Genomic DNA, 9545 nt, shown 5'->3' on the forward strand with positions numbered 1-9545 from the left:
ATATTATGACCGAAATTTCACCGCCAGGACATGTATGTGGACAGGCGGGCGTCTGGAGACTGACGTTCTAGGCGTGGCTGGCAGGAAGGAGGGGTATGTGGTGCAGGTGTTGGTTGACCTCTGACCTCTGACCTCAGCCTCTTCAATACCATCATATCACCTTTGAGTTTGGTATATGTGCTTTTTATTTCAGCAATTTAGATTTGTTTGTATATGCATCTGTTTTATTTATTGTATAGTTTCACTTAGAATTAGTGTCACATGTAGTAAAACATTATCAATATTTCTATACAGTTCTACTTTTTCAGGCAACTTTACAATCTATTTGTTTATATATTTTTGTTATAGCTTATAGCACCTGCAGGTGTACTTGAAGAGTATGGGAAACACCCAGGCATTTTATTTAGGAGTTAGGACACATATCACCACCCAGGAGCATCTTTGGTGAAACTGCCTAAATCCTAGGTATTTTGTAGATAACTTTAAGCCACTCGACAAATGACAAAGTTTTTAATTTAAGGCTGTACGTGGTGGGATTCGAACTTATGCGCGGACGTCTGCCGATCCCACGCTCACCACCTTACCCACTACGCCACCGCCTCCCATTAATCTTCCGACCTCCATAGACCCTTCCTAATGTCAATAAAATGGTCTAATCGTACACACACTTTAAGGTAAAACTGTATCCTAGTATTGAAGTGGTTTAGCTTGTCATGTGAATGTGAGCTTATGAGTGGCATGAGAGGCAAGCAGCTGGTGTTGTGATGGCCAGTCAGTCACCTTTCAAAGTAACTCTGATCCTGCCTTTCCTCCGTTATTTGGCATTACAGATGATTATGACCATGTGCATGTGAAAGCCCAAGGGAAATGCTTGTGTCTAATTTAGAAACGTATGATTATTAACTATGTATCTACTTAAAATGCCTACCTACCTACCTATCTATCTAACCTATCCATCTATCTATCTATCTATTTATCTATCTGTCTATCTATCTATCTATCTATCTATTTATTCTCGTTTATTTCACATTTGTGCATTTTTAAGACTTCAAGGCAAATATCATCAACTCGCACCTTCTCTCTGGCAAATGTTCCGCTCTATAAAAGTTGTTCGGCAGTGTTCTGAGGCTCATCTTGTCGCTTACCGTCGCTCTATGCAGCTTTTGTTCTGCCTATGTTATTGTTCTAAGACATTGTTACCGTGGCGGAGTGTTGCGGGTGAAAGGTACCTGACCTCTGCTCCTTTAGGTAACTTGAGGGAGGTGGTAGTTGTAGAGTGAAATGCAACGTTTGTTATTGAAATTATGCATCTAAGGGTTCGTTTAGTTTACACACACACACACACACACACACACACACACACACACACACACACACACACACACACACACACACACACGGTAGCTCAGTGGTTAGAGCGCTGGCTTCACAAGCCAGAGGACCGGGGTTCGATTCCCCGGCCGGGTGGAGATATTTGGGTGTGTCTCCTTTTACGTGTAGCCCCTGTTCACCTAGCAGTGAGTAGGTACGGGATGTAAATCGAGGAGTTGTGACCTTGTTGTCCCGGTGTGTGATGTGTGCCTGGTCTCAGGCCTATCCGAAGATCGGAAATAATGAGTTCTGAGCTCGTTCCGTAGGGTAACGTCTGGCTGTCTCGTCAGAGACTGCAGCAGATCAAACAGTGAAACACACACACACATACACACACACACACACACACACACACACACACACACACACACACTCTCTCTCTCTCTCTCTCTCTCTCTCTCTCTCTCTCTCTCTCTCTCTCTCTCTCTCTCTCTCTCTCTCTCTCTCTCTTACTCCTGCTTCCCCTCCTGCTGCCCTGCCGCAGTTCTCGCCCGGCTGAATCTTGTCCTACAGTCACGCCGCTGCCGCCCGTCTTGGCCTCCTCTCCGCCCTTTGCCTTTGCTTTCCACTTTAATTACGAGTGTAGTCCGTCGTCCGTCTTTTATAATTCTCTCAGTCTTACTATAGCTTTATGATGTCATGGTCCTCTTCATCATCTTCTTCATGGTTTTCTGTCCAATGGTGGCGTGGCGCTGTAATTTGCCATGCCCTGGTCTCTTATCGCGGTCTAACCTTTCTCTTTCTCTCAGCCACACGTCCTCTCCTCCTCTGCACTAGCCTACAACTCGTCCCCTACTCTCCGGTCATCTCTGAAACACTGCTACACCTTCCTGCCACAAGTCACGTTCCGTACCGTTAGTTTTGATGGCTGGAACTGGGGCGGGAGGACGCGGCATGACAAACAGCGTCGTGAGGTCGAGGGGAGCGGAGGGCGGCGTCTCGGTGCTGCCTAAGAGAAGTGACCACCGCTACCGCCAAGAAAAATCGGCGTTTATATGAATTCGACCAAAACTAATCTCTTCCCAAGCCGCAGTGTGATGCTGGTGTGTGGAGGGAAGGTGGTCCCCTCAAGGCGTGGTAATATGCTCTCAGGAAGTGACTGGGAATTACACTGACTATTCATCTATGTAAAAATGTCTTGGGGAGCCGAGTTGGTGGTAGACGGACTTGTCTTGTCCCCCCAACGCCAGAGACCGAAGTGTTGTCACCACAAAATCGATGGGTCAGTGGTGAGCCCTAGCCGCAACCCTCGCCCCTCGCTCTCCCCCTCGGCTATAATTGCCCTCCCCTGTTTATCCATCGTTGGTTTCGTTGAGTTTATCCAACGCTGTCTTTAATAAATTCAGTAATTGCTACGTTATTTTTTCAACCTCTAACAAGTTCTGGCTGGGTCGGGCTGAACTGGTGCTGTGATATTCTGAAACCTTTTAGGAGTTACTGAAGCTTATTTTTCACACAGGCAACGCAGTAGCGACGCTTCAGAGAGTGTCCTGAGGGCTGTGAAAAGTGGCTGGCTCCTCGTCCACACGGCGTGACGCTCTGACGTTCCCTGATAATATATTTTGTGCAGAGTAACTTGTATGGATGCACCAACGAGTTCACCTCCATAAATACGAGTGTTGGTTGATTACATGGCTCACTTTTTGTGCTAACATATATTTTGATGACTTTTTTTCCTTTTTTTCATAACTTGCCTGGTGGCCTTTGTCGCGGTGCCTCGTCGGCCTCAGCAGCCCTCCACGGTCGACACCTCCTGTCGCCGGATAAATTTACTCCCTGAGGCAAACCATTTATCCGTATCATTTCCATTCGCTATTTTTGGGGCACGTTAATTCTTTTGTTTGTGTGGCAGTAATGTGAGGACGGAGGGGGCGTCGCGCCCTGCATTACCTCGCTGACGCGGCCGATGCTCGCACCACAGGGAAGGGAGCTGAGGGGCGGCGGGCCTTGTTTAGGATTGGAATAGCTTTGTAAGGAAAATGGTTCGAGTCAAGAGTGACAGAAGAAAATAACCCAAGAAGGGGATGACGGGTGTTCCTTGCTGCGACATCTGAAGGGCGTGTGTCGCGGCCTGCAGGAGGCACCAAGCTGCGTGTCTGTATGAGGGCGAGGTGAAGGCACGGCCGTCCAAATTAGTAAAATACATCTAAAAACATTTGGAAACTTTGTTCGCATGAAAATCTTTGTTCAGGAAGTTTTGGAAAGAGAAAGAATGCGAAGAAAAACGAAAGGAAAGGAATTGCAAGAAAAGAGCAGGAGGAGGAGGAGTGGGAGGGAAGGAGGATGAGGGAGAGGATGAGGAGGGGAAGGAGGAGGAGGAAGAGAAAGAGAAGAAGGAAAAGAAATGGAAGTGTAAGAAAGAGAAGGAGGAGGAGGTCTGGGGAGCGGGGTCATCAGGGTGGTGGTGGTGGTGATGGTGGTGGTGGCCACACTTGCCTCCGGCCGGAACTTCCCACATAACAGTGGCAGAGGCGGCGGCACGTACGCCCGCCGCCGCCTTAATCTGCTCCGCCCAAACTCTAATTTCGCTCCGAGATGGAATGGGACACTCTGTGAGGAAGACCTCACCGTATGGAAGTAGAAAACATGTAAAATGAATGTAAAATACAACTTAGAAACAACTTTGTTTTGTGCAAGAATGCACAGGCCTGGATGTATTGCTCACAATAATGTTCTGGTTATAAGGACTGTGAATCCTTGCCCTGTTTATTTGTCTGTCCAGATCAAATTTTCCTGCATGGAATGAAATACATCGCCTTGAATAACAGAAAACAATGTCGTGACAGGCGTGTGGCGGCACGTGACGCAGGGAAGCACTTCGTCCAGCACCGCCAGGCCTGTCCCTCCTGCAGAGTTGCCGTCTTCAGCACGGCGCGTCACCTACCTGCTGAGTGACACCAGACGCGAAACTGGCCTGATTTGAATCCACAGACGTTCAGTACTGGCTGAGTACTGACCGAGTTCGAATAACGCTCCCACTCAACGTGACACTGTGTTCAACGAGAAGACTAAACCCGAAACGTTAAGAAAACGAGAACGAGCGAGGGGGAGGGGAGGGGCGGCGCCGCTCGGGTGTGGAGGGAGATACAGCAACCATACAACACCTCACGAACATTAACGTCCCACCACAAGTCGTGGTCCGGAGGAGAGGCGCTGAGGCGGCAGCGCCAGTCCTCCACGAGCTCCGGTCTTGGCATCGAGGCGCGGATGTTCCGTTTATATACAGTAATACATTATTAATACTTACCATGCCGTCACAGCTGGCAATAAAAAAAAGAGCCACACATATACAATTAATTTGATATTTGCAGACGCATCAGAATATTCTAATAAGGTACGTGCCATGACGCGCGCCTGAACTAAACACAAATCAGTCAGATGAAGCCAAGATAGATTCATGTTATTGTGTTGTGCAGCATTCAGGCCGCGGCCAGACGTGACCTTCCTGCGGCGCAGCTTTCACTATGGAATCCTAATTATTCGTCAGGAGCAAATAGGTAATGTGAAGCTAAACCATACACATTTCACTCCCTCTCGGACCAGCTCTGCTTAGGAGAGAGAGAGAGAGAGAGAGAGAGAGAGAGAGAGAGAGAGAGAGAGAGAGAGAGAGAGAGTATTTATTTAGCTGTGAGCGACTGCGAGACTCCTGGTGGTGAGCGGAGGCAGGGCGGGGAGCAAGTGCTTCATCAGCGACTGTCTTACTTCACCTGCCACTAATCGCAACCTGAACGCGGCCACAAACCAGGCCCGGAGTGGCCCTGATGACCATCACGGGGAAGGAAAAAAATATATATTTCCGCGGACCAACATTTGTAGACGAATGCCGTTTTTGGGAGAGCATTCTGAGAAGTATAACCTGAATGTTTATGGAGTGACCAAAAAAAAAGGTTGATTCTCGAGGCATCAGGGAGGAAGTGGGAACGAGGTGATATCTCCGCTGCACCTGATGTGGCCCCTGCCCCACATTCCCCCTTCATTTGGCTTCACCAGGGCAAGAAGACTCACACATCCCGCATCTTGATAGAGAAAAAAGAAAAACAAACCCTGAGCTAATTATGAGTCGTACCAGGCAGGCCGTCAAGAATCAAACAGCACTACAATATTAAGTAAAGTTCTTCCTTATATCTTATTAATAGGGATCGGTGGAGAGGCACTGCACGCCCCATTGAGCCTCGCCCCGCCAGTCTGTCAGTCCGCTGGGAAGTTATTATTATTTTTACACTGTTAGGGAGAGAGGTATAATAAACACAAATTCACTGTCCAAGCAAAATTACCACAAACATGGATATAGTTAGGAATGTATGTAATGCATGAGAAGGAAATGTAAGGATAGAATATGTACTTTACCTGCCTGCTCGTCTGTTTCCTGCTTTCCTTCTCTCCTGTTAGTCTGTCTGCTCATCTGCCTTTCTGCCTGCTTGTCTGCCTGTCTGTCCGTGTGTCCGTCTATCTATCGTTCCATGTTTAACCCCTTCAGTACCATGACACGTTTTCATATTCTGATTACTAGTATTTCGTGATTTTATACAGCTTCAGAAACTCATGTGGAGAATTAAAATAATGAAGACTCTAGACATTAATCTTTTGACCTCCATAGACCTTTCCTAATGTCAATAGAATGTTCTGATCGTACACAAATGTCAAGGTAAAAATGTGTCCCAGTTTTGAAGGGGTTAAGAAAGCACAACGGAACTGGACTGTATTGAGTGTTTGCATGCACGTTGCGTTAAATACTTCGTTTTATCAAGTTTTGACGACGATTTCTTCCCCAAAACATCCTTCCTCTAGTGGCGGAAACATTGTTGTAGATGCTCCCACTAACCCTCCCGTATTCAACTATTGACTTGGTGCGTGTACGAGACGTGGGTATGAAGTGTGATGTTCTTAAAGCGTAGAGATGTGTGTGTGTGTGTGTGTGTGTGTGTGTGTGTGTGTGTGTGTGTGTGTGTGTGTGTGTGTGTGTCAAAAGCACTTTAATATGCAGACGGAGGCCGGAATGGTCTTTTCCCTGCGGGTCTCGTCGTGGTGCCTGCGGCGTGGTCGGAGTGGTCAGTTTTGTATATAATTCAATCAGAATGCAGAGGCTCACGTGTGTAGGTATTTTCCAATTCATCAAAATTCTCCAACTTTGCTGCCTCCATTATTTAGTCTTTACGTCTCTTTCTGCCGATTTACTGTTGTCCATTTTCCGCGGCAGGGAGGCAGCAGGGTGAGGTCTTGCTGTGAGCAGGGTGGTGCGGGAAGGGTAACTACGCCTCCTCACCAGCGCCTTCTAGTGGCCAGCCAGCAGCTTTAACCCCTTCAGTACCATAACGCGTTTTCATATTAACTCTGGTTATTATTTGTTGATTTTATACAGGTTCAGAAACGTATGTGCGGATTAAAATAGTGAAAACTGTGGCCATTAATCTTCTGACTTCCATAGACCCTTCCTAATGTAAATGAAATGGTCTAATCATACACAAAACTCATGGTAGAAATGCGTTCCGATACTGAAGGAGTTAATCACCTCCACTGTGGCATTTTGATTATTTTCTCAATTCTTTCTAATCTCAACGAAGTGCATCACGTGACGGCTATGTAACGTAACATTCACTATACATTTACTTCTTCTGATGCCAAACTCCACATTCGGTTCGAGGTAAGCAGGATATGGCCACCTTGTTGTGTGTGTCTCCCCGCCCTTCGTCCTCCCGCCCTTCGTCTCCCCGCCGTCATCCTCTCCTCCAGCCATCCAAGCTCCGTTAGAATAGCAAAAGAAAACGTGTGGTTGTATTAATTTCACTTATTTTCCTATTACGCTGCGCTGGTCTGTGATTTTCCATTATTTTTCCTTCTCCTGGTGTGCTCTTTATCTTGCGTGGTGGGCGGCGGGAGGCGAGGCGAGCCGCGCCGCCATTACTGGTGGTGTTGACTGGCGCACCATCGAGGTATCTGGGATAATCAACATATTTCATAGTCGCCGCGTCACTCATTATGTGTTGGCCGACTTTTATCACTCCTGGCGCCCTGATAAGTCCCCCTTTATCGCCTGTTATCTCCACATCTTGGTTTAAAGGGAGCTCACTCTGCATATCTCCTCTTTTGTTGGCCCACCATCTGTATTCATATTTTTTGCGACGCCACCCTCCGGCATATCAAATATATTACATTGAAGATAGCTTTCCAGGCTTTTGCTTTAGCTTTTTTTTTCCTTTTCTTATGCACACTTCCTATTTTTACCTTCATATTTTCATGTTGACCATAATTTTCTTTTCTTAGACTTTCTCCGAGGCTGCTTTGTACTCATAAAACTCGAGACTAAAGTTCCTTTTCACTATTGGAAACGTAACAAACCTGATTATATCCGCCGCGCCGCACGCTGCCGCCCGTCTGTCGTCCTCGCCGCGGCCAGGGGAGGCTGGGAGGTGGATGTGCCTTGCTGCTTGACACACACACACACACACACACACACACACACACACACACACACACACACACACACACACACACACACACACACACACACACACACACACATACTAAAGATACTGCGCTTGCTCCCTCCGCTACCATCTACTGGCTTCCTCTTCACAACGCCATGGTTCTTCCGTGTTCCTTCCCTCATATTTATGCATCATCGTTGCTTGATTGCATTGATGGACAGTGAATCCCGTGATATTTAATTGATAGAATGCTGCAAATCTGAAAATAAGGTTTTGGTCATGGAATTTTGATGTGATGTGGTGTGGCGTGTGGTGGTGTGTGGTGGTGTGAGTGGTGTTGGTGGTGTTGGTGAGATGGGGGTGTTGACCATCACTTCCTCTTGCCTGGCAGCGCTGACGTCACTTCGTACTCTGCCGGTTGAATGGTGGAATGAGCGTGTCTTCATGCCTCAGTTAATCATTTCAATAGGAAATGTAAACTCGAAAAAAAAAAAATTTCTAGAGAATTTAATTTGATCCGAAGTTTCTGCAGCTCTGGCTCCGATGTATTTCTGAATCTATGCCAGGCTTCACTGGATGTGTGTTCTTTCAACCCGTTATTCTAATTCATATGTATCTGACAGACGGAAGGAGGAACTGATGAATGCTTCGTACTTATGTAATGTAAGTTAATGATTACAAGTCCCTTCACTCGCTGCCAGCCACTCACTCACACAAGGAACTGTTTCTTTGGTAACAATTGTTGCTGCTCGTTCTTTTCTTCTCTTTTTTTTATTTTTTATTTTTTTTTCATAAGGTCTGAAGTGATACGGCAGGGCAATAATGAACAGTGGCTTTCATTGTACTCTTGTTACTGATCCAGTCCTGTAAAAGCAGCTGATAAGGACAGAGGCAGACAGACAGTTTTGATCATTAGTCTTTGGGGTTGTCATGCACTATATTCTGAAGTAAATGTAAGGAAAAGAGCTTGAGTTTATTTTTTAAATTTGTGAAAGATATGTAAATGATAAGGATTTTTCACGTTTTGAAGGAAATTAAAGAGCTTTTTTCATTTAAGAGGGAACACCGGCCAGGGGCAAAAAAGCTGAAAAAAAAAAAAGGCCCACTGAGGTGCCGGTCTCTAAAGACGTTACGTAGAAATACAGTCGGAAGGGGACTCCGAGGATGGCGTAGGAGTGTTTGGAAGATTAACTTGTTTTGCTTCTTGTACGAATATATTTCCTTTACCTGTACTGCGGTGTGAGGCGAGGAGGCAGGTGTGGCGAGAGGCGATGTCCCTCGTGCTGCTCGTGACCTTGGAAGACGTGGCGCCGAGGGACTTCGATCGCCAGTTATTCAGTGCCCTTCGTTTCGCGTCGTTCTGGGTACACAGTGCCTGCTCTTCCTCCCTGCGTCTGTGTGTGTGAATACATTGTTTTTTTTTTTTCGCAGGACATAACCTTCATTTCCTCACCTGATGATATTTCATGATTTCTTTTTTGGTGTGACTGTCGTGTAGGGGTCCTCCATCCCCCTGCCATACAAAGGGTATGTGATTTTTGTTCCTTTCTAAAGAAAGGTGGATAGGTGAGTGTGACCTTGTGATTGTTGAGTGACATTCATTACTGAAAGACAGACATGACGTTTTCTTGAATAAAACGATTCCTTCTCTTCCACAAATCATGAAGCAGCACGGATGATGAAAGCGTTCGCGCCTCGTTCCGTGGTGAAGAGAGCGGCCTGGCCAGTGGCGTCTCGGACACCCTAGCT

At 46.5% G+C, this 9545-nt stretch overlaps 1 long non-coding RNA gene across 1 annotated transcript in view; it reads left to right on the forward strand.

The window, feature by feature from the left end:
• The window catches only part of LOC123517063, a 176072-nt gene that overhangs the window by 91332 nt on the left and 75195 nt on the right, over positions 1 to 9545 (forward strand). The gene's annotated exons all lie outside the window — the stretch shown is intronic.

The sequence above is a fragment of the Portunus trituberculatus genome, chromosome 41 (genome assembly GCF_017591435.1).
Source record: "Portunus trituberculatus isolate SZX2019 chromosome 41, ASM1759143v1, whole genome shotgun sequence".
NCBI lineage: Eukaryota > Metazoa > Arthropoda > Malacostraca > Decapoda > Portunidae > Portunus > Portunus trituberculatus.